This window comes from Scyliorhinus canicula, chromosome 13 (genome assembly GCF_902713615.1).
Source record: "Scyliorhinus canicula chromosome 13, sScyCan1.1, whole genome shotgun sequence".
Classification (NCBI taxonomy): domain Eukaryota; kingdom Metazoa; phylum Chordata; class Chondrichthyes; order Carcharhiniformes; family Scyliorhinidae; genus Scyliorhinus; species Scyliorhinus canicula.
In genome coordinates, this window is record NC_052158.1 from 129993414 (window position 1) to 130018531 (window position 25118).

The 25118-nt window shown below is 44.9% G+C and overlaps 1 protein-coding gene across 1 annotated transcript in view; it reads left to right on the forward strand.

Moving 5' to 3' along the window:
- The window catches only part of LOC119975498 (SPHK1 interactor, AKAP domain containing), a 545083-nt gene that overhangs the window by 80964 nt on the left and 439001 nt on the right, over positions 1-25118 (forward strand). The window contains exon 2 of the mRNA XM_038815238.1: positions 14195-14325. The gene's annotated coding sequence lies outside the window, so the exon portion shown is untranslated. The remainder of the gene's footprint in view (positions 1-14194; positions 14326-25118) is intronic.

Genomic DNA, 25118 nt, shown 5'->3' on the forward strand with positions numbered 1-25118 from the left:
ATCCAACTCAAGAGCCTAATCCTGCTTTTCCCCCATAACCATTGATCCCATTCACCTCAAGTGCAATATCTAGCCACTTCTTGAATGTATTCAATATTTTAGCCTCAACTACTTCCTGTGGTAATGAATTCCATAGGTTCACCACTCGTTGTGTGAAGAAATGTCGCCTCTGTCTAAAATGGTCTACCTCGAATCCTCAGATTGTGACCCCTGGTTCTGGACACACCCGCCATCGGGAACATCCTCCCTGCATCCACCCTATCTAGTCCTGATAGAGTTTTATAAGTCTCTATGAGATCCCCCATCATGCATCTGAACTGCAGCGAAAACAATCCTAATTTAGTCAATCTCTCCTCATACGTCAGTCCCGCCATCCCTGGATTCAGCCTAGAGAATCGTGCCTCGCTTCGCTGTTGCTGGCTGGCCTGCCCTCAGCCCCGGGTCGAGAAACTTGTCTGCTGTACCTTTTTCCACAAAAGTAAAACACTGGATCTTCTGTCTCTGCCTCTCACCCTCCTTGCCTAGCCCCCTCTCGTTCCTTGCACACGTGTGCACCTCAACGTTTGGACCAGTCTGTTTTCCTTCTCTAAGGGGCCTCGCCCAGTCAGAGTCCGTTGTTGCCCTGCATTGCCTGCTGATAGCCTCAATGAGCCTATCAGCAATTACATAGAACATACTGTGCAGAAGGAGGCCATTCGGCCCATCAAGTCTATACATACCCACTTAAGCCCTCACATCCACCCTATCCCCATAACCCAATAACCCCTCTTAACCTTTTTGGTCACAAAGGGCAATTTATCATGGCCAATCCACCTAATCTACACGTCTTTGGACATAGGACGTAGAGATATCAGGCTCTGATTGGCACCCACAGATACAGGCTGACGCACCCCCTCCCCATTGGTTGGTTCCTGTGCCTAGGCATGGTGTGTTTCATTGTAAATTGGCATCTGGGGTGCGATGAAGATTTACAAAGGTGATAACAGAAATACATGGGCATGTATATCAGTGACGGCTTGACAGACTATCTCTTATCCTTTGGAAAAAAAGGTGAAGGGGTGATCTCAGAAAGATCTTTAAAGTTATAATAGAGCGGATACAGAGAGAATGGTTCCTGTTATGGGGAAGAGCTTAATTAGAGATCATCAACATCAGATAATCATCAAGAAATCTATTGGATAATTCATAAAAAACCTTTCCACTCAAAAAGTGGTGAGGGTATGATGCAAGGAAAGGTTAAAGCAAATTATATAAATACATTTAAGAGTAAACTGGACAAGCATATGAGGGAGAAGTGAACAGATGGTTGCAAGGGTAGGTTTAGATGAGATAAAATGGCAAAGACTTGAATGAAGCATAAACACCAGTATGGACTGATTGGGCAGAATGGCTTTTTTCTGTGCTGTATATTCTGTGGAAGATTCACTATTTTGTTCTCTGTTGTTTTGTCCTGTAGCTGCTGTTTCACCAATTTTGCTCCAAGCTCCCTGATTATATTATTTCAGGATTTCAAAAAAGTGTGAAATATGGGGGTTATATTTGAAATTTCCATCAAAGTGTCAAATTGGAATTGTAGGTTTGGTGCTAGTTGTAGAACCAGCCTAATTTTCATTCAGTTAGCAGCTTGAAAATGGGAAATCGAAATGCAATATGCAATCAATCTCTTCGTTTAAGCACAAACATCTGTGGTTTTGGAATTGTTAAACTGAAGTTGCAATGGTTTGGAAAATAACCCACAGCCAATAAAGCTACAGTAATCAATTTTTAAATAAGTAACGAGCCCATGGTGTTAAGGGCAAAGTACTGGCATGGATAGAGGATTGGCAGAAGGCAGAGAATGGGGATAACTGGGCCTTTTTCAGGATGTCAGCTGGTGACTAGCGGTGTTCTGCAGGGGTTGGTGTTGGGACCACAACCTTTCACGATAAACATTAACGATCTGGAAGAAGAAACTGAAGGCACTGTTGGTCAGTTTGTAGATGATGCAAAGATATGCAATGGGGCAGGCAGTATTGAGGAAGCAGGAGGGCCACAGAAGGACTTGGACAGGCTAGGAGAGTGGACAAAGTAGTGGCAGATGGAATACAGTGTGGAAAAGTGTGGGGTTATTCACTTTGGTAGGAAGAATGGAGGCATAGACTATTTTCTAAATGGGTAAAGGCGTAGGAAATCAGAAGAACAAAGGGGCTTGGGAGTCCTAGTTCAAGATTCTCTTCAGGTTAACATACAGATTCAGTCGGCATTAGGAATGCAAAGCAATGTTAGCATTCATGTCAAGAGAGCTAGAATACAAGACCAGGGAGGTAATTCTGAGGCTGCATAAGGCTCTGGTCAGACCCCATTTGGAGTATTGTGAGCAGTTTTGGTCCCTGTATCTAATGAAGGATGTTCTGGCCTTGGAAAGGTTCCAGAGGAGGTTCACAAGAATGATCCCTGGAATGAGGAGCTTGTCATATGAGGAACGGTTGAGGACTCTGGGTCTGTACTCGTTGGAATTTAGAAGGATGAGGAAGTAATCTTACTGAAACTTACAGAATATTGAGAGGCCTAGATAGAGTGGACGTGGAGAGGATGTTTCCACTAGTAGGAACAACTAACACCCAAGGTCTCAGCCTCAGACTGAAGGGACAATCCTTTAAAACAGAGATGAGTAGGAATTTCTTCAGCTAGAGGGTTGTGAATCTGTGGAACTCATTGCCACAGAAGGCTGTAGAGGCCAAATCACTGAATGTCTTTAAGACAGAGATAGATAGGTTCTTAATTAATAAGGGGATCAGAGGTTATGGGAAGAAGGCAGGAGAATGGAGGAGAAACATATCAGCCACGCTTGAATGGCAGAGCTGACTCATTGGGCCGAATGCCTAATTCTGCTCCTATGTCTCATGGTCTTATGGACTCCTATATCTCAACTGCCTGGACCTGCTAAATTTAGGAGAGCGTATGTCTGCACCTTCTTTCATTTGTCCGATAGGTTCGCACCAGAATAGGTACTCCAGTCATTTTCAAATTTCGTGCAGATGTCTGCGACATTTTCGTCAAACACAGGTGGATCAATGCGCCAAAGTCCCTGTGCTATTCTGCCAACTCCCTACAACATGTAGATGTGCTGGGTTCCAATAACTGGTGGCCAAGGATTAATAACAATAGATGTTTGATAACCGCAACTGAGCAGCTCTTACATTCTGTGTGTCCGCCCATGCTCCGAGAGAACTGGCACATGATCCCTTTGTACCCGCGTTACCCCAACGTCCACATCATCACGTGGTCTACAGAAGCAAAATAATGAACCTGTACAATGTCTTTTAATTAGACGCACCAGATTGTTAAATATTGCCAAGTCAATTATGAAGAACTGCATTGTCAGATGCCACTCAATTCAAAATTAATCAGTTAACCATTCACTTTTATATGTCACGTGATCTGTGATAATTACACAACCTTGGCTGTCGGAAGTGCAGCCGGTTCTTATTTTTGTTTAAATATTCCAAGGAATCTTCAGTTTTAAAAAAAATATTACCAGGAAATTTGAATGACATCTTCTGAATAAAAACTGGAGAAATTGGATGTAATAAAAAACTAGGGCAAATTTAAGATGCTTTAGTTGTAAGGTTCCCAAAAATACTATTGTTAGAATCATTCATAAATCTATTTTAAAAAGCTTTGCACAAGAACACAATATTGCAATCTTTAAAATAAGTTTTTATTGATCTCCTATGATAAATTCATTTTAAGATTGATTTCCGTCCAATTTGAAGAGAAAAAAGCCGGTATTTTCCATTGTTTTCTTATTAGAAATCACAGTTGGAGATCCACGTGAACCATTTTGACTTCAGCACAAAGACTGTATGCTATAACTGCATGTTTTCATCCTTTGATCCAGTTTTTGGCTGGGCACAAAGTAAATCTCTGTGATGTGGACTGTTTAAAATGGACTTAATTTCCTGAGGACTAATTTCTTTCCACGGCTGTAGATATCATTCTTTCACTTGTAGTTAAATGTGGAGCAGGAAGAGCAGTGTGCTGACAGTCACCACAGTGCCTGTTCGCAGAATCCTGAGGATGGCAATCAAAGATTAACTCGGGTCACAAGCCAGAGCAATATTTCCAAAAATTCAACATCACAATTGTTCCCCTGTGATAGCCGTCAAATATTTTTAATATCCCACCTTCATAGTGGCGGGTAAGTGCCTAGGACCGCAACAAAACATTTTTGGGTGGGATTTTCCATCCCAGCAGCCTCGTTTTCCAGCCCTGGGCCGGATTCTCCTCCCTGCCCCGCCACATTTCTGCCTCGACCCGCCGGCAGGATTCTCAATTACGCCGGCCGGTCAATGGGGTCTTCCAATGTGGGGCAGCCCCATGCCATCGGGAAACCCCCGGGCGCCGGCAAAACGGAGAATCCTGCCGGCGGAGAATCCTGCCTGCGGTGCGCCACCAACAGTAGCAGGGTCCTCTGTTCCGGCAACCGGCCAATGAGACCATTGTGGCCATCCCCACGCCATAGGGAAACCCGCAGGCATGGGTGCGTTGCCGGCAAAGTGGAGGATCCCACCGACGGAGAATCACGCAGCAGGACTCTCAGTTTTATGAAGCGTCGCTACAGATTTCTGTCAACACATTAGTGGAAATCTGGTGGAACACAGCAAAAAACAGCAGCAATCCGAATATGGTGAGTTTCCACCAATTTTGGAGCTTCCTGGTCAGCCTTACTCATCTATACAAGGTCAATAATATCAGGAGGTCCTCAAAACATAGATAGATGCAGAGATTTGTTAATTGGGAAATCCCCATTTTACCAGATTAGTAAAAATATGGATATAAAAGCAAATTACTCTGGATGCTGGAATCTGAAACAAAAACAGAAAATACTGGACAATCTCAGCAGGTCTGACAGCATTTCTGGAGCGAAAGGGGAGCTAATGTTTTGAGTCTGGATGACTCTTTGTCAAAGCTGCTGTCAGTAAATATATGGAGATTTTCTGGGCATATTAGTAGCGTCCCAATACCTCTCAGCCAGAATCTCTGGGCTCAAGCCCCAATCCAAGACTTGACCAGGTGAGTGCATGAAAAATCTTTGGTGGGTAGAGTACTTTCACTGCAACTTCATTGCAGTGTTAATGTGAGTCTACTTGTGACACGAATAAAGATTATTATGATTATAAAGAAAAGGGCGGCACGTGGTGCAGTGGTTAGTATTGGCACTATGGCGCTGAGGACCCGGGTTCAAATCCCGGCCCTGGGTCACTGTCCGTGTGGAGTTTGCACATTCTCCCCATGACTGCGTGGGTTTCACCCCCACAACCCAAAGATGTGCAGGTTAGGTGAATTGTTGATTGATTGATTGATTTTCACATGTACCAAGGTACTGTGAAAAGTATTTTTCTGCGGCCAAGGGAACGAACACAGTACATACATAGTCGACAAAAAAATAATCAACAGAGAACATTGATAAATGGTACACCGACAAACAGTGATTGGTTACAGTGCGGAACAAGGGGCCAAACAAAGCAAATACATGGCCACGCTAAATTGTCCCTTAATTGGAAAAAAATAATTGGGTACTCTAAATTTATTTAAAAAAAATGATTATAAAGAAAAACCCCAAGAGGTTTATATGAAGAGTAAGAGAATAACTGGGGAATGAATACGGCCAATTGTGGACCATATAGATAATCTGTGTGTGGACCCGGAAGACATGGGTACAGTCTTCAGTGAATACTTTGTGTTGGTCTTCACATGGAAAAAGATGACGCAGGTGTAGACATCAGGGTGGAGTACTGAAATATTATAGGAAATTAACATATATAGTGAGAGGAGATACTAGTAGGTTTAGCAGCCTTAAAAGTGCATGTCCAGAGAAGTGCATCCCAGGCTGTTGAGGGAGGCAAGTAGGAGATATCAGAGGCACTGGCAGTAATTTTCAAATCCTCTCCAGCCACAGGAGAGGTGCCAGATAACTGGAGGACTGCTAACATTGCCCCATTATTAAAAAAGCGCTGTAGGGATAGACCAGGGAATTATAGGCCAGTCAGTCTAACCATGACAGTGGGGAAGTTGCTGGAAAGAATTCTGAGGGACAGAATATATCTGCACTTGGAAAGACAGGGGTTAGTCAGAGATAGTCAGCATGGATTTGTTAAAAAGAAAGGTTGCTGGCAGCACGGTGGAGCAGTGGGTTAGCACTGCTGTCTCATGGCGCCGAGGTCCCAGGCTCGATCCCGGCTCTGGGACTCTGTCCGTGTGGAATTTGCACATTCTCCCCATGTTTGCATGGGTTTCACCTCCACAACCCAAAGATGTGCAGGGTAGGTGGATTGGCCACGCTAAATTGCCCCTTAATTGGAAAAAAATTAATTGGGTACTCTAAATGTAAAAAAAAAAGAAAGGTTGTGACTTAACATAAATTTGAACAAATTTTTTGAGGAGGTAACGCAGAATGTTGATTAGGGTGATGCATTTTATGTGGTCTGTATGGACTTTAGCAAGGTTGATAAGATCCCTCATAGCAGACTGGTCAAAAAGGTAAGGGCTCACAACGCACAAGGCTGGGTAGCACAGTGGATCAAAAATTGACTGAGAAGCAGAAAGCAGAGGTTTATGGTAGAGGGATGCTTCTGTGAGTGGAGGTCTGTTTCCAGTGGGATTCCACCAGACTAGGTGCTGGGGCCCTTGCTATTTGTGGTGTACAATAATCATCCGGACTTAAATCTGGGGAATTTAATCGAGAGTAACAAAAATTTGTAGAGTGGTAGATCTGAGGAAGATAGCCATAGGCAGGAGGTTGTCAATGGACTGGTCAGGTGTGCAGAGCAGTGGAAAATGGAATTTAACTCGAGAAAATGTGAGGTAATGCACTTGGGAGAGCTAACAAGGCAAATGATTACACCACGAATGGCAGAAACCTGGAAAGTACTGAAGATCAGAGGGACATTGGAATGCATATCCACAGGTCACTGAAGGCGGCAGGGCAGGCAGATAAGGTGGTTAAAAAAGCTTCTTGGATACTTGTCTTTATCAGCCAATGCATAGAATGCATGAGTAGGGAGGTAATGCTGGAACTGTCTGGGTCACAGCTGGAGTACAGTGTGCAGATCTGTTCAACCACATTACAGGAAGGATGTGATTGCACTGGAGCGGGTGCAGAGGAGATTTACCTGGGTGCTGCCTGGGATGGAGGGTCTGAGCTCTGAGGAGAGATTGGATAGAATGGGGCTGAGTTCCTTGGAGCAGCGAAGATTGAGACGGGACCTGATAGAGGTGTACAAAATTATGAAGGGCATCAACAGGCTGTATAGCCCACATCCCGCAAAAATGAATTTAAGAAAAGTTCTTTATTTCAGTCTTTAATTTTGAAAATGATGCTTACTTTTCAGCAGCAAGTTGAACTGTTAAAAATAAAAATGTAAATGTTGATAGAGATGAAGATGTCACCTTAGCCAGAATTGGAAACTTTAATGTGGTCTCTTTCATAACGTCAGTCACCGCGAGAGGACAGAGAGGAATTCTGTTTCTGTAATTAGACTTGGATTTGTGATTTGGCTTTCCATCTCTCTCAGGGGAATATATTGGCAGCGAAGGGGTAAGGAGTCTCTTGATGTGAGGCCGAAGGCATCACAGCTATCAGGGACAGTCTTGATGTACAACCTTTCTTTTGTGTTTAATATTCAAAAAGGGGGGGAAATTGTACATTCTCCGTGTGTTTGCATGGGTTTCACCCCCACAACCCAAAGATGTGCAGGGTAGGTGGATTGGCCACATTAAATTGACCCTTAATTGGAAAAAATTAATTGGGTACTCTAAATTTATTTTAACAAAAGGGGGGAAAATGTTTTGCTGATTATTGTTTTGAATTTACCTCAGTGATTTTGGGAACTAACTCCCCCCCCCCCCCCCCCCCCCGCTCCAAACAATTTTTAACAACAAAAATAAAGCCTGACAAAATGTGCAACACTGGTTTTTAAATTGGTAATAAGTACAATGGAACACAACATTCTCCCATTCCAGACACTTCTATTAAGCACTTTTAGGTCAGGCACAATGCCATTAGCTACGGGGAGTATATCTTTCTGTTCTGCCTCCATAATGTCTCTGACCCACAAGTAGAACAATTTTTGCTGAAACAGTGTGACATATCCATTTATCATGTCAGTGCAGTATCAAATGCAGGGCAGTTTTGTTCTGTGGACTTAAATGTAGCTCATTTCTTCTGTACCATTTTTTATCCTGGAAGGATTCACAGCTCTTTTTCAAGGCAGCGTTGTTGAACTCAAGCCATGCCACCAGCCGTTAATTTAACTCTTCCGTTGCTTTGGTGAGCCCCTTCCTCGGCTACCAAACTCGGCAAGTATACCAGGGCCTGGATTTTCAGGAGCCCCTGCCATTCAAATCATAGACTTTACTTGCAGAAGGAGACCATTCGGCCCATCGAATCTGCACCAGCCCTTGGAAAGAGTACCCTACCCAAGCCTACACCATCACTCTACCCCCCCTAACCCAGTAACCCCACCCAACCTTTTTGGACACTAAGGGCAATTTAGCATGGCAAATCCACCTAACCTGCACATCTTGGGACTGTGGGAGGAAACCGGAGCACCCGGAGGCAACATTCAGAGTTGCATCCCCACATCCCCACCAACCCCAGCTGCCTTGAGGACATGTAATGCTCTCACCACACATTGATTGGCATAAGGTGGGACTTCCATCTCTCACTCCTCAAGTTCTGCCTTGGAGAGCTGCTGCCCAGTCAAATTGGCGTTGCAGTGATCAGAAGAGACATTGGTGGGAGCTGCCTGGCATTACGTCCCAGGATCTAAAGGACAGGTAAGTGGCAGGGGTACCAATGTGTGGTGGGTAAGGGACACCGGGGTCTCAGGAATGGGAGATGGAAGGGATGTCCAGAGGTCATCGTGCCTTAAGGGGAAGACCTCCTCAGTCAGAAGGAGCATTCCGACTGAGGCGCTCCACGCCATTCATTACTGAGTTCCAGCTTACTTTATTTTCCTGTTGCTTTCCCCGAGCTGTCATCTGCTCGCAAACCTAAAAATTGACATTGGTTAGGAAAAGGCCCATTGGGGCAAGGGCAGGCTTCACGTCCGAGGCCCGGCCTGCCCAGCATAAAATCACTCTTGGGTATTTTTAAAAAATATATGTTATTTGGGAAATTTTTTATAATACACAATACAACCCCAAACAATCAAACAGAAAAAAAAGGCAAACATCACAATAAGAAAAAAGGGAAAACAACATGCAACACCTAATTATTTAAAATACAAAACTAACCTAAATCCCCTAACTACCAAAGGTGACTAACTCCTTAAAAAAGGAAATAAATGGTTGCCATCTTAGATAGAACCTCTCCACCGACCCCCTGATGTAGAAATAACATGAGGTCACCCAGCCAACCAAAGTCACGAGGCGGAGTGGGAGACCTCCACACAAGCAAAATTCGCCTCCGAGCTATAAACAAGGCAAAAACAAGGACATCCGCCTTTACCCCAGACTGTATTGCTGGAGAATCTGACACCCCAAATATAGCCGCCAACGGACACGGATCCAAATTTACAAGGGGCATCTCTGACATGGTGTTAAAGAATGAAACCCAGAAGTCTAATATTTTTGGGACAGGACCAGAACATATGCATAAGGTGAGCCGGCCCAAGAGAACAACGCTTGCACCTATCCTCAACACCAGAGAAGAACCCGCTCATCCATGCCCTGGTCAAGTGGATCCTTACCTTAAACTGAATCAGGCGCAACCGAGCACATGAAGACATAGAGTTGAACCTATGAAGGGCCTCACTCTACACATCACCATTATGAATGGGACCCAATTCAGCCTCCCATTTCGCCCTCACACTGCTCAACGGAGCAGAATACGTTGAAAGGATGTGACCATATATATCCGAAACAGAATCACCTTCATCAGGGAAGAGGATGGCACCAAAGGAAAGGAATGAAAAGCTTTCCGCGAAAACTTGGAGATACCTAAAAAGATAGTTGGGCAGCTGGAATTTCTCAGCAAATTCCCTAAAACGGGCAAACCTCTCCTCCACATACAGGTCCCCAAACTGCACCAGACCCTTCACCTCCTAAGATTGAAATGTCAAGTCCAAACCAGTAGGTAGGAAGAGTGATTATTGCAAATAGGGGAGAGACAGGAAAGGAGCTTGAAATGCTTGTCTAAACTGTTTCCAAATTGTGAGGGAAGAGACCACCACCACCACGGGGCTGGTTTAGCTCACCAAGCTAAATCGCTGGCTTTTAAAGCAGACCAACAGCACGGTTCGATTCCCGTACCAGCCTCCCCGGACAGGCGCCGGAATGTGGCGACTAGGGGCTTTTCACAGTAACTTCATTGAAGCCTACTCGTGACAATAAGCGATTTTCATTTCATTTGAGGAACATCTACCAGGGGGAAAAGGCACCAGTGCAGTAATTATTGCAAGAAGAATAAATGTAGCGCAGGAACGAGCTTCCATTTGTCCCCAAATGAACCCGAGATCGCTAAACACCACAATATTAATGTTAGATGCCCAACAATAAAGCAATGAACTGGGGAGGGCCAAGCCTCCTGGCTGTGTGTCCCTTTGGAGCAGAACACCACAGATTATAGGAATCTTACCCGCCCAAATAAAGGAGGATATCAGTTTGTTGGCCTTGATAAAAAAGGATTGAAGAGAAAAATGAGGAATCCCTGAAAGAAAAAGAAAAACCTCGGGAGCGTGTTCATTTTGATAGTTTGAACCCTACCCACCAAGGATAGGGGGAAGTTATTCCTCCTTTGCAAATCCGCTCTGATCCTCTTAGCTAGACTGGTGTAATTTAACTTATGAAGTGAGGTCCAGTTGTGGTCCACCTGGACCCCCAGGTAGCAGAATTTGTCTCAGCCAGGCGAGAAGGTAACATACCCTGTTAGGCTTGTCTCCCAGTGGGTTAACCAGGAAACATTCACTCTTGCCTAAGTTCAATTTGTACCCAGAGTAGGAGCAGCTTCCTTATGTTGTCTATGGAGGGGGCTGGATCCATAATATAAAGAAGTAGGCTGTCTGCGTAAAGGGACACCCGATGCTCGACCTCCTCCCGATTAATTCTCGACCTATCCCCCTCAACATAATAGAGCAGTTTAGCGCGATTGTGAATGGCTCTATTGCCAGAGTAAACAGGAGTGGGGGAAGTGGACAGCCCTGCCCCTATTCAAAAGAAAATAATCAGAGTTCAGGATATGAACACTGGCAGTGTGTGTGTGTGTGTGTGTGTGTGGGGCGGGGGGGGGGGGGGGGGGGGGGCTTCATACAACAGATGAATCCAAGAAATAAATTTGTGGTCAAAACCAAACCTCCCAAGAATCTTGAATAAATACTCCTATTCCACTCTATCAAATGACTATTCAGCATCAAGAGATACAATCACCTCAGGTTCAGGCACTGAGGACGTGAAAAGGACAACATTTAACAGGTGGCGTATATTGGCCGATAATTGCCAGCCCATCACGTAGCCCATTTGATCCTCCGAGATTATATTTGGGAGGCTAGACTCCAGCTGAAGCTCCAGCACCTTGGCGAGTAGCTTGACGCCCACGTTCTGAAGCAAAATCGGACGATATGAACCACACTCTGTGGGGTCTTTGTACTTCTTAAGAATCAGAGGAATAGCAGCTTCAGTGAAAGGATAGGAAATCATTGAACATGTCCAAAATTAAAGGCCCAAGTTGCTCCAAGAATTTCTTGTAGAATTTAATCGGAAGGCAATCCAGACCAGGGGCTTTGCCAGATTGCATCAATCCAATATAACCCTGGGGTAGGATTGAGCGAGTACTGGTGATCCGCCTCAAGAATGGAGTCCACTAGCCTCTGCTGCTCCAACTATATGCCCTCAACCCCAACAACAAGAAAAAACAAGAACAAACATGAAACCTCAACAATGTAACAATATAACACGTCAACAGAGCCAAAAACCAAATTACAACCCGCCCAATTTGTGTCTTTTAACAAAAGAGTCTGTCTCTCCCAGCACGTCAAAGAAATAATTTTTCCCCTCAAAAGTTACTCTAAGACGCACTGGGCAGACCGACCCGAAACGGACCCCCTACTTATACAGGGCAGTCTTCAGAACAAGGCCTCGGCCACAGTGTGCAATGGGCTTGGTCCGATTCAGGCGGGGATGTGAATCCACCCTCACCCTCAACATGAAAGAGGTATTCCGTGGGCGTAGAGCCCTCAATCCCCTCTGGCAACCCCACAATCCGAATATTTTGCTTCCTGATCCTGTTTTCTAGGTCATTCATCTTGGTTCTCAATGAGCTATTTGTTTCGGTCACCAAAGTCACTTTGGATTCCAGCAAGGCAATCTGATTGCTGTGGTCCGATAAGGCCACCTCTATATTTTTGATCGCGGCTCCCTGACTTTAATAGTCTGATTAGTTTTCCCCAGAGCTGCTCGAATGGGGACCAAGGCCTCTTCAATTAATTTCTAGAAGGTCTTTCGACATAATTGGTCGGTGTTTTTCAACTTCTTTCGTTAAGGTACCAGACATAACCTCGGCCATTAGTGGAATAGACGGAGAACCCGAATTTCACCATTTTACTTTCCGTTCAACTCCAAGAGTTTCTGCTCCCAACTATTTTGCCTTTATTATTTTGGGCATTTCAGTCATGAAAGACCTCTATTCCGATAACTATATGGGTTTCCAAAGAAGAAACAATCCATGGCTCCAAGAAAAGGGGCAAGAAGTACAATACTCCAGCAGGAGCCACCTTGTGTGTGTCTTCCCCCTACTTTGCGCCATCAGAAATCTCTAAATTACTCTCAGGAATCAGGAGAGATTCAGCCAGTTAGGATTGTATTTGCTGGAGTTCAGTAGAATGAGAGGGGATCTCATAGAAACCTATAAAATTCTAACTGGACTAGACAGGGTAGCTCATAGAATCATAGAAATTACAGTGCAGAAGGAGGCCATTCAGCCCATCGAGTTTGCACCGGCCCTTGGAAAGAGCACCCTACTTAAGCCCACTCCTCCACCCTATACCCGTAACCCAGTAACCCTACCTAACTTTTTGGACACTAAGGAGCAATTTAGCATGGTCAATCCACCTAACCCGCACATCTTTGGACTGTTGGAAGAAACCGGAGCTCCCAGAGGAAACCCACGCAGACACGGGAGGAAGTGGAAACTCCACACAGGCAGTCACCCGGGGCCGGAATTGAACCCAGGTCCCTGGAGCTGTGAGGCAGCAGTGCTAACCACTGTGCTACAGTACCACCATGGATGCAAGAAGGATGTCCCCATTGGTGGGGAATCCAGAGCCAAGGGTCACAGTTTGAGGATACGGGGTGGGCAATGTAGGGCTGAGATGAGGAAAAATTTCTTAATTGGTCAGACTGTAGAATTTGCTACCACAGAAAACAGTTCAGGCCAAAACGCTGTCGAGAAGCAGTTAGATATAGCACCTAGGGTGAAGAGGATCAAAGGATATGGGGGAAGGCAGAATCAGGCTATTGAGTTGGATGATCAGTCATGATCATAATGAATGATGGAACAGGCTCAAAGGACCGAATGGCCTCGTCCTCCTATTTTCTGTGTTTCTAAGGTCAGGCAGGCAGGAAGCCAGAGGGTATCATGTCCATGCAATTTCCTGTCCCCTCTTCCCTCACCTGCCTCAGAACAATAATTTTCATTCCTTTATCTTTAATTTCTGTGTCAATATTCTTATTCGAACACTCTGACATTCCACGCCTATTCTTGATGTAACATTTTTTGATTATACGTTGACGGTTGGCATAATAAACTTTGTTTATATTCCTTCATTAGCTGTATAATTTTGACAGTTTTTCACACACCACAGCTTCTAAACTGACATGTATTGCTTAGGAGTACCTCATTTATACTGCAATCCATATAAATACATTCGGCAGTGTCTCAGAAAGGATCTTACATTAGTCACAGAATGCACATTTAGGTTTACGTGCATGGGGTCAATTAAAGTCCAATTAAATATTCAGAACTGTACAATTTAAAACAGCTTGGTTTTTTATAGACACAGCTGCGTATTGCTGCTGACATTTCAAAGTATTCATTGAACCTCAGTGCCTCCTAACAACATTCCTGCCATCAGCACAAATCTAAAATAACGTTGGTAAGTTGCCATTTATATTTCCAAATGCTATTTTGATGGATTGTAATCTCTTTGTTCTACAGATGAAAATCCTCGCTGAGCTTGAAAGCATTCTGCCATTAAAAGTCTGTTTCAAGTCTGAACTCTTCTTTTGCACTTTGCCTTCCCTATCCAGAGAATTATTTCCAACTCTCGGCCAAAGGAGTCACTTAAGGTAAGCTCTTCGAAAACTGTCTTTCCATTGATAATCTAATACTGCCAGCAACATGTGAAGTGTTGTCTAAAAGGTTTCTCCTGTGAAAATCACAAGCTTTCCTTCCAATGAATTATTTTGTGCTACCAGAGTTTCAAGAACATCGGCTTCAAAAGCTTTTTAGTACAAATGCACTATTCATTCTGTCCGGTTGATGCTATTGTTTAAACTCATTTTCCCATTGCCAGCTGAAGGCGATCAACCTCTGCTTCTTTCCCATTCAACAATATCTTTAATTTATTCACGGACCTGTCTGTCCTAATCTTCCTTGAGAAAGTATTGGTGAGCTTCCTTCTTGAACCATAAGATTCAGAGGTCCCACCTGAAGGTAGCTGAAGCTTTGAGAACAGAGGCAAATGAGGCCCAAGCCACACCACACAAACCAACCGTCTGATCCTGCACCTGGGGCTATTGGATCACCTGGGCCAGGTAAGCACAGGGAAATTGGATGGGAGGAGCACAGTCTCCCAATAGAACTGGCCTGATCATCTACCCATTCATTCAGTGTTTGTTGTAATTCAATAGATACAGAAACATTTACCCTATAACGCCAGAATCAATTGCACATTGGCCACCAAAAGGAAGATACAAGCAACCTAAGAGGCAGGAGTAGTCCGAGATATCAATGAAATGGGGGTGGGGTGCATTGAACATTGAGAGACAGCGGTGTTGTGGACATTTGGGTTTACGTGCATGGGGTCAATTTAAGTCCAATTAAATATTCAGAATTGTGCAGTATAAGACAGCTTGGTTATTTATAGATACAGCTGCATATTGCCGCTGACATTTATAAATATTCATTGAACCTCAGTACCTCCTAACAACATTCATGCCATCTGCAAAAATCTAAAATAACTTTCATGCGAAGATGCATTCACAGACCTCGACCATGGACATGGGGCTATTAGACTCCTTGCGGCTTTGTTGCCAAGCTCTAGGGTCCAGGTGCTGGGCATTGATCTCCTTGACCTCATGTTCTCAAGCTCTTCTGAGGGTTGCAGCATTGAAGCATTGCATCTCTCACCTGATCCACTTCTACAACTAAGGCCTTCAAAATCACGTGTCCCATTTCCCTTCTTTAGAATTTCCACAATAGTATTCAGTACCAACCTCCTGTAAATTCAGTGGATCAACCTTTCAAAATGACAGACTGCCTATGAGAACAGAGACTGGCTACATATCACCTGTGAGTGCTCTTCAGCTCCCTGCTTATGCAGAGGCAGCCAGCAGTGTGGCAGACAATTGGCCATATGTTGTCATCATGGAAATGATGTGGCAGCACCAAATCTAGGTGCTGTCCACTTCCACTGTAATCATGACCACACTGCCTGAATACAACACAATCCGACTTGTACCTGAACTTGCCTCTATTTTTGTATTCTTAAACAGAGACTGAATATTTGATAGAGTCCTTAAGGATGTTCCTGCTGTCAACATGTTGGAAGAAGCAACTCAGAGCCTACACTGAGCCCAGTAGTATGAGAGAAATTAATTAATGTGCACTGTTAAAATAACACAATTACAGAAACATCTTCGTTTAATCAATACCAAATCGTCATCATACTTTCAGGTTTGGTAGCCATCTGCAACTTGTATGGAAACAAAATGTTCAGAAACTTGCAAACATTGGCAAATGCAACACAGAGGAGATATCATCCCATTCTTAAATAAGGTATGGACCACTTAGAGCATTTATTAGGCAGAACCAACTTGGAATTAATGTTAAAGTATATCATAAAAACAGAAAATGCTGGAAATACTCAACAGGTCTGGCAGCATCTGTGGAGCAAGAAACAAATGTAATGTTTCCCGTCAATGATCTTTCAAATTTCCAGCATCTGCAGTGTTCTGCTTTCCAATCATTGTTCAAATGTAAAAGCTGTTTTGATTCTGCAGAAGTCACACTCTAAAGGGTTTATAAACGTATTGCGACAAAATATGAACAATTAATTTATTTGTGACTCTGTATTTATACAAACTTGATTTCACAAGATAACAATATCGACGTAAAATTGGTTCTGGTGGTCACCAGCACAAAGTGAATGAATAAAACAATAGAGACCTTAACTTGGACGTTCTACATCTGGAAAAATCACATGCTGCTCATTGTAATGATCAATAAAAAGCAAGAACATGTAGAAATAGGCAGATACCTTCAAGCCTTCTGTTGGGCAGAAATCTCATCAAGATATTTAAGTTCAGAATGATGGGCGCCCAAAGTGAATTGTCGGCTGGAAACTAATTAAATGGTTCATGTATAGATTAATGGAGACTTGGAGAAAGTTACAACTATTTCTAATTAAGAAGTCCAGATGGTTTATACACAGGATAATGGATCACTGGGAGCAAGAGTGTGATCTAATTGATGGGTCTTCAGAAAGTTAACTTAAATTATGGTGGAGCAAGAGGTTTACTCGGAAGGAAACTCTGTTTCTCTCTCAACAGATCCTCTCAGACCTGCTGAGTGTTTCCAGCGTTTTCTCTTTTTATTACCAGGAAATTATTTTTATTACTAGCTGCTTGCTACACAATATAATAACAATTGGTTAAAAAAGTGTTCTTCGCAGCCCCGCGCCGGAATCATGGCCGGCGCCATAATCGGGCCCGGCGCCAGTTTGGCGATTCTCCGGGACCCGAAAATCGGCGTGACAGCGGAGTACGCCACGTGGCTGGGGCCCATTGACAGAGGCCCGCCCAGCAATCCCTGGTTGGGGGCGGGGGTTCGGACACCGGGGCGGGGGGAGGGGCCATAAAGGCAGCCAGGGATTAGATCCACGCGGTTAGCGGCCACACAGCCAATCGGGGGTGGGTGGGGGGGGTCTCCTTTCTGTTTGTGGCTCCAGGGTCCGAGTCCGCTATGGAGCTCGGCGCGGCTACTGGAGGCTGCCGCCATGTGCATGCGATATTTACTCCAGGTCCCTGCTAGCCCCCTGCAGGGCATTGAATTAGCTGTACTATTTTGCAGGAATCACTAGAGTAAAACTCCAGCGTTTTTACACCGGCATGGGGACATTTTTGGAGAATCCATCCCGTTGACGACAATGGTTTTAAAATGAAAGAGAAAATACATATTTAAGGAAATGTTGGTAACTGTGTTGAGGACTGTGCTCTGTGCTGGGTCAGAGCTGTGAAAGGAAGAAAAGTGACGTAATCTTCAACCATCAAGAGGAATGCATGTTATATTCAGAAAGTAGGGTTTTGTTCTAAAGCTTTTGGCATTCTCCACAGCGGAGTGAGTGAGAAAGAAAAGCTCTGTGACATATCTTGCCTACAGCAACAGAAGGTGCTTTGTGATATTGCTGGAACCGTTATTGCTTAAGTATCTGTAGGGACTGTTGCCTAAAGGGACATTTATAGAACATAGAACATTACAGCGCAGTACAGGCCCTTCGGCCCACGATGTTGCACCGTTCTGTGAAACCCTTCTAAAGTCCCTCTACACTATTCCCTTATCGTCCATATGCCTATCCAATGACCATTTGAATGCGTTTAGTGTTGGCGAGTTCACTACTGTTGCAGGCAGGGCATTCCATGCCCTTACTACTCTCTGAGTAAAGAACCTACCTCTGACATCTGTCCTATATCTATCTCCCCTCAATTTAAAGCTATGTCCCCTTGTGCTGGACATCACCATCCAAGGAAAAAGGCTCTCGATGTCCACCCTATCTAATCCTCTGATCATCTTGTATGCCTCAATTAAGTCCCCTCTTAACCTTCTTCTCTCTAACGAAAACAGCCTCAAGTCCTTCAGCCTTTCCTCATATGATCTTCCCTCCATACCAGGCAACATTCTTGTAAATCTCCTCTGTACCCTTTCCATTGCTTCCACATCCTTCCTATAATGTGGCGACCAGAACTGCACACAATACTCCAAATGCGGCCGCACCAGAGTTTTGTACAACTGCAACATGACCTCATGGCTCCGAAACTCAATTCCTCTACTAATAAAAGCTAACACACCGTACGCCTTCTTAACAACCCTCTCAACCTGGGTGGCAACTTTCAGGGAATCTATGGACATAGACACCGAGATCTCTCTGCTCGTCCACACTACCAAGAATCTTACCATTAGCCCAGTACTCTGCCTTCCTGTTATTCCTTCCAAAATGAATCACCTCACACCTTTCTGCATTAAACTCCATTTTCCACCTGTCAGCCCAGCTCTGCAGCTTATCAATGTCCCTCTGTAACTTGTAACATCCTTCTGCACTGTCCACAACTCCACCGACTTTAGTGTCATCTGCAAATTTACTCACCCATCCTTCTACGCCCTCCTCCAGGTCATTTATAAAAATGACAAACAGCAACGGCCCCAAAACAGATCCTTGTGGCACACCACTAGTAACTGGACACCAGTCAGAGCGTTTCCCATCAACCATCACTCTTTGGCTTCTATCAGCTAGCCAATTTCTGATCCAAACTGCTAAATCACTCTGAATCCCATGCCTCTGTATTTTCTGCAATAGCCTACCTTGGGGAACCTTATCAAATGCTTTACTGATATCCATATACACCACATCAACTCCTTTACCCTCATCCACCTGTTTGGTCACCTTCTCGAAGAACTCAATGAGGTTTGTGAGGCACGACCTACCCTTCACAAAACCATGTTGACTATCTCTAATCAAATTATTTCTTTCCAGATGATTATACATCCTATCTCTTATAAACCTTTCCAAGACTTTTCCCACAACAGAAGTAAGGCTCACTGGTCTATAGTTACCGGGGTTATCTCTACTCCCCTTCTTGTACAAGGGGACAACATTTGCTATCCTCCAGTCCTCTGGCACTATTCCTGTAGACAAAGGTGACTTAAAGATCAAAGCCAAAGGCTCAGCAATCTCCTCCCTAGCTTCCCAGAGAATCCTAGGATAAATCCCATCCGGCCCAGGGGACTTATCTATTTTCACACTTTCCAGAATCGCTAACACCTCCTCCTTATGAACCTCAAGTCCTTCTAGTCTAGTAGCCTGTATCTCAGTATTCTCCTCGACAACTTTGTCTTTTTCCTGTGTGAATACTGATGACAAATACTCATTTAGCACCTCTCCTATCTCCTCGGACTCTACGCACAACTTCCCACTACTGTCCTTGACTGGCCCTACTCTTACCTTAGTCATTCTTTTATTCCTGACATACCTATAGAAAGCTTTAGGGTTATCCTCGATCCTACCTGCCAAAGACTTCTCATGTCCTCGCTTGGCTCTTCTTAGCTCTCTCTTTAGAGCCTTCCTAGCTAACTTGTAACTCTCAAGCGACCCAACTGAACCATCACGTCTCATCTTCACATAAGCCTCCTTTAAGTGATTCAACTGCTTTAGTATCCCGTGGTTCCCTCACTCGGCCACTTCCTCCCTGCAAGTTTGTGAGTTTAGCCAGGTCAAAGTCTTTTGAGGGGAAATGTTCTATAAGACTAATTTTAACTGTGTATATGGAATCTAGTGTGTTCCAGTTTTATTTTCTTTTGAGCTCCCCCTTACCTCTTAAGGGCAAGAAATCCCTGGTCCCATGGCATAGGCAACCCTTACACCAGGGAAATCTGGCACTGTCACCCTGGCACCCTGGAAGTGCTCCTACCAGCCTTGCAAGGGTGCCAGGGTGGCATTGCCAGTGTGCCCAGGTGGCTGTGTAAAGGTGCATAGGTGCCAGCAGGAGTGCCACTGTACCGCCTGCCCAGAGCCCAACAACCTGGGGGCCTCCAATGGCCTTGAAGACTCCCCCAGGTGTCCTTACGCTGAGTCCACGTTTTTGTGGACTAGTGCTAAAAGGCAGCATTAGGTCCTGGGCACTGGGGGGATCCAGCACAGACATATTTAAATGAGTGATTTGGCTAACTTATCAATGGTAATCTGGATCTCGCCCAACGAGTCGCACGGTCTGCCTGAATATTGGCTGCAGACGTACATGATGTTCAGCTGGTGGTCACACACCAACAACACATTCAGGGAATGGAAACCCTTCCTATTGATGAAAGGTATTTGCTGATGAGCCGGTGCTCGGAGGGGGTCACGCGTATCATCGATCACCTCCTGGACCTAGGGCATGCCAGCGATGACAGCAGACCATCCTGTCAGGGCATCCTGATGTGCATAGTCTAGACTGAATTTTATATAGTCCACTGCCCAGGCGCATGGGGCATCCGTAAGTGTGGATGCATTGTGAGCGGATGTCTCTGATATCCTGGACAGGTCCCCGCTCGACACCTGGTGTCAGGTATGCCATACTATGATCCCAGACCAGACCCCAACAGTGGCTAGGATACTGGACCCAAACCCCAATATTTTAGTTTATTTTGCAAAATTGTGTGGAAAGAATGATTCGCTCCAGGAAGGATTGAATGAAAAAATTAGGATTGGGTATTTTAAAACAAAACTTTAATAGGAATACAAGATTGAATCTCCTAACTTCGCTCCCGAAACGAACAGCTTGCAATTACTCCTTGACACTACTACTCAATTCCCCATTAAAAACAATAAAATAAATATCCAGCTCTCAATTTAGCTTAAAATAAACAGGGCAGAGAGTAATACGTGCTTTGCGGAAGAGATTTGTGCCCCTGTTAGAACCCTTGCAGATTCTTGTTGAATGTCTTCAAATCGCTGCTTCAATTGGGTTGTTTCAGTATCTTCCTTGTCCTCAGACAAGACTACTGTAAAATATTTTAATGCTTTTTTAAACTATCCTACTGGGAAAGAAAATTGCCTTTACTTGTGATGGACTCTGTGGTAGCCAGATCAGACCTCTTTCAAAGCTTTCTCAAAAATCCCTCTCTCTCTTAGCTCTATCCAGTACTGACATCATCTCCTCAAGATGAAAAACAAATGATCTTTCCAGTGACTGAAAGCACATTAACTCCCCAGGGACAGCGCATCAGCCGAAACTGAAAAGTACATTCCTCTGTCAATTTCATCTTCTGGCTGCTAAAAGCCCCCAGGACCTGCAAAACATAATCCATTTTTAAAATAAAGCAGAGCCACTGCAGCCAAACATGTTATAACCCCAGATTTTTCATCCATAAATTTACCAATACATTTATAATCCAAATTTCCAGAAATCATCTGGGTTCGTCACAGGTGGAGCATGCAGTCCAGCAACTCCACGAAGGACAAGCACCAATGGTATACATGTTCCTTCATTCGCCGCCTCCTTCGCACCTCCTCCTCAGCCTGTTGGACGGCCGGCACTTGATCTTCACTGGCTGGCCCTTTCTCTTCTGCAGCTGGCTCTTCTTATGCAGGGTCCACCCTGAGAAGGCCCTGTGCCTCCAGCCTCCGTGCATCCGTAACGGCAGCTATGGCCAGGTAGATAGTGAGCATTGCTCGCAGTACTCTGAAATGCATTCTCTGCCGGGGGGGGGGGGGGGGGGGGGGGGGGGGGGGACGAGATATGTTAGCAAGATAAGTATTCTCTTGCCATCCAAATTCAACAGGCTACATGGTGATCCTGATTTGCATTTCAGCTCCACCCTCCACATGTCCCCCCGACCCCCGCCACTCAGCCGCCACCCCTCCCCCCAGACCCCCAGATATGTTGCCTTCCACACTCCACCCCTGTCACCATCAGTAAGGGGCACCAGGGAGCCTCTATCCTCATCACCCATCGCTGTCAACAGGGGTACCGGTGGATGCCGCAACCCATGTCAGCGATAGGCTCTGTGACCCCTGTCCTGTTTCCTCTGGTGGGGTCTACTGTATGTGTCCTCACTGGGTGGCCCGTGTGTTATCCTGACAGTGTGGTGGCTACTGGTCATGCATGGAGAAGGTCACCTTGTGCCACCAATTGTCTCCATGCTTCAAGCCTTTTGTGTAGGCACACCCTACAGATGGGGGTGAGTGAAGGAGGTATGCTCCTGCTATGAGCTTAGCTGCAGTGTGATACTTAAATTGTGATAATCTGTCGGGGCAGGAAGAATGGGAGCATGAGCACGGTGGACAGGTAGGGTTTTGAAACAGCTTCTGGTCCTGAGGGGTGGGCTAGCTGATAGTGTCACTGGTAAAACATCTGCCTTGAGAGGGGCAGTGTGCCAGGGAGGGTACCAAAGGGTGCATGTGTCCTTTGTTTGGAGTGAGCTTTGCTATTCCGCTGCAGTGAGGCTGCGCTTCTGATTAATGCACTGAGGAGTGGCAGCACCTGATGGGCCACTGATTGAGCTTGGCCACGCCCATCCAGTGATAGGTCAGCTGCGGTCTGAGGGTTTCCAGAGGGGTGGTCTGGGTGGGTTCCAAAATGACCAGAGACTCTGTGAACATTTACAGGACAGAGTGAGCCGCCAGCAGAGTGAGTAGCCAGTGGCCTGTAACCTGCACCAATTGGGTGCATTTAAAACAGACACTGTAGCAATGGTGGCCTGAGCCAGGCCATCCTGAATCGACGGTCCTGTCATCAATTCGCTCCCCACTACTCACCCTGGCTCAGGCAGCCACCCCTCAGCAAGCGCTGCAATTTTGAAAACTTTTTAAAAGCTTCCTTACCTTCTCGCTCCCCCTCAGCCGCCATGGCGTTTAGTCCCCGTTGTAAATACTTGTAATAAATCGTCCCAGATTGTCTTCCACCTGAGAGAGGCAGTGGATCGTGGAAAGGTGGAGCATATTGTGTCCAACCCGCTAAGCAGATTTAAATGCATGCAAATGCCAGTTTTGCTTGCCCCCTCCCGAGCAGGGCACAGACCTTGCACAAACGGGAAGTATAGGGACTTCTGACATGTTAGAGGCAGTAGCCCCTTTTAAGAAGCAAGCACAATGTAAAATGCCCAATAAAAAGGTAACATTTGGATCAGTCAGAAGCTAATGACTTTTAAAAAGTACTGAAAGCCGTTTATGTCAGCCAGATGCTCTCATTTGCATTTATGCGGTTTTATCAATAATTGAAATGTGCCATCTCCTTTGAGCTTGCTGTTATGTCACAGTTGGTTTCGCAGAAGCACCCCATGCAATAATCTGGGGATCCTGAAGTATTCCTTGAAGTGAATGGTGAAAAGGGTGATACCCTGGTGACAAGCAATAGTGGAAGAGAGAGAAAACACATAAAGAATGATAGTGCAGCAATAGAAGGAGCATACTGACTTGACTTTGAATTTCTCTTTTTATTTAAGTTGCCATGGAATAATTATCTTGTCAGATGGTGGGAGAATTTTTGTTCTGTGCTCTGCAAGCAATTAGAGACTTAGGAAATGAAAAGTCAAATTTACTCAGCAATGATCAAGGAGGGTCTTTCACTTATCATCCTCTAAATGAGTTATAGCATGTAAGGCAGATAGAGAGGGTCTGGGACAATATTGCATTGTGCTTATATCACTCAGTTATTTGACTAACAGCAAAACTATTTTTTATTTAAGTCAAAGATACAGCCTTTTCTGACAATTCCAGCTTGTCACTTTAAGGCCATACACTCAAAATTGGTATTTTAGGACTGTCTTGCTCTTGTTACAATCTATTCAGGGACCATTAATATTTAAGGAGAAATCTAAACACCTAATGTGTCTGTTGCTTTCTTTAGCACAAGGTTCTACAGGGACCACTGTTGATTCTCTCACTTGTTTCAAACTAGGCAATTTTACAGTTTTCGTTCTCCACAAGTTTCAAATTGAGATTAAGTCTCATAGACGTTCCATGCAGTGAATGATGAAGTTAGGAGTTTACTCTGCTTACAGTGCAGGTCTAACTAACTTTGACTAGCTTCTCTCAGTGAGCTGCATATCACACAAGGTCCAAATTCACCAAACCTCCAGATGAATTGAAAGCAGAGAATCTTCCTAAGCTCTACCATCTCCATGGTGACATGGCCTGCTCTGAGCTGTCCTCAAACAAACCTTTAGATTAATTATCTCTCATTTGTGATTTATTTTTTGATCTTATAAAGTAAATGGGTTTTACAACCTTTTAGGGTTGAACATGCTATTCAACTAATTAATTCAGCTCTAACTCCCAAAACAAAAACAAACTCTGGACTGCCTTTACTGCATGTTTTGCAGACATGACGAGTGAGATTCTGTGCTCCCTGCCGCTAAGATTGGGAATCTCGATCAGGCGGCGAATCCTGTATCCGGCCAAAACCAGGATCAGCACCGGGTTCCAGTTCCCAGTCTCCTGCTTCGCCAGCCATAATGGGTTTGCTGCTTCGTGCCGGCAGGAACAAACATACAGCTCTATCATCTCAGCCCCAGGCCATCACTACAGGAGTTCTGCAGGGTAGTGTCTGAGGCCAAACCATCTTCAGCTGTTTCATCAATGATTTTCCTTCCATCGTGAGGTCATAAGTGTGGATGTTTGCAGAACATATCATAATTTGCACAATGTTCAGCATCATTCGCCACTCCTCAGATATTGAAGCAGTCCATGTCCATATGCAGCAAGACCTGGACAGCATGCAAGCTTGGACTGGTAAGTGACAAGTAATATTTACACCCCACAATTGGCAGGCAATGACCATCTCCAACAAGAGGTGATGTAACTATCTCCCCTTGATATTCAATGGCATTACTACAGCGGTATCCCCCACTATCAACATCCTGGAGGTTACCATTCTCGACCTGATAGGCGGTGGGTCTTCAGTGTGTGTAGTGGCCCCCTGCACATGTGGTGCCGCCTCCAGCCTGCATCGCCACTGCTGTCCTCTCCGGCATCTGGCCGCCTGGGCTGCCACCAGCACCACGAGGGCATCCTCTGCGGGACTGATGTCACCATCCATTTTGGTATCTGTAAGGAATTGGAGAAGGAGAGAGACTGACAGTCAGTTAGTGCTTCCACCCTGGGACC